This window comes from Melanerpes formicivorus, unplaced genomic scaffold (assembly GCF_026170545.1).
Source record: "Melanerpes formicivorus ecotype bairdi unplaced genomic scaffold, bMelFor1.0.p_v2 SCAF_10, whole genome shotgun sequence".
In the NCBI taxonomy this organism is placed as follows: Eukaryota; Metazoa; Chordata; class Aves; order Piciformes; family Picidae; genus Melanerpes; species Melanerpes formicivorus.
In genome coordinates this window covers 11,313,141-11,313,659 of record NW_027142362.1, presented here as the reverse complement: position 1 = coordinate 11,313,659, position 519 = coordinate 11,313,141, and positions in this window count along the sequence as shown.

Genomic DNA, 519 nt, shown 5'->3' with positions numbered 1-519 from the left:
AGCCCGGCCGGTCCGCCCCTCCGCACCACGCTTCCCGCGGCCGCCATCTTGCAGCGCGCCGATTGGCGGCGCGCGACCGCCCGCCCCGCCGCTACCAAGGAGACGCCGGCCCGGGCGCCGCCTGGCGGCCCAGCGCAGGCGAGGGGGGCGGCCCCCCGAAAGGGGCCGGAGCCGGGGCACCGGGCTCCGCACCGGGAGTACAGCCCGCGGAATCGTAACGCCGGTGGGTGTGGGGAGCTCTCGTCCCCCCGTTTCCTTCAGCGAAGGGTGACGCCGGGGAGATAAAAAACCGCCCCCTGACCTCCGTTCCGACCCGCGCCAGGGCCTCCGGTCAGGGCTCGCTCGAGAGCAAATACAGAGACTTCGGCTAGCGCAGGAGGCAGGCTGAGGGGGTTCAGGCCAAGGACAGTTCCGGGCCAAAAGGTTCAGCACAGTGCCCTACCAACCCCCTTTCACCAACAGTACCAAATGCTCCAGCGCTGGCACCAAACTGAGCACTGCTGCTCTCAGTCAAAACCG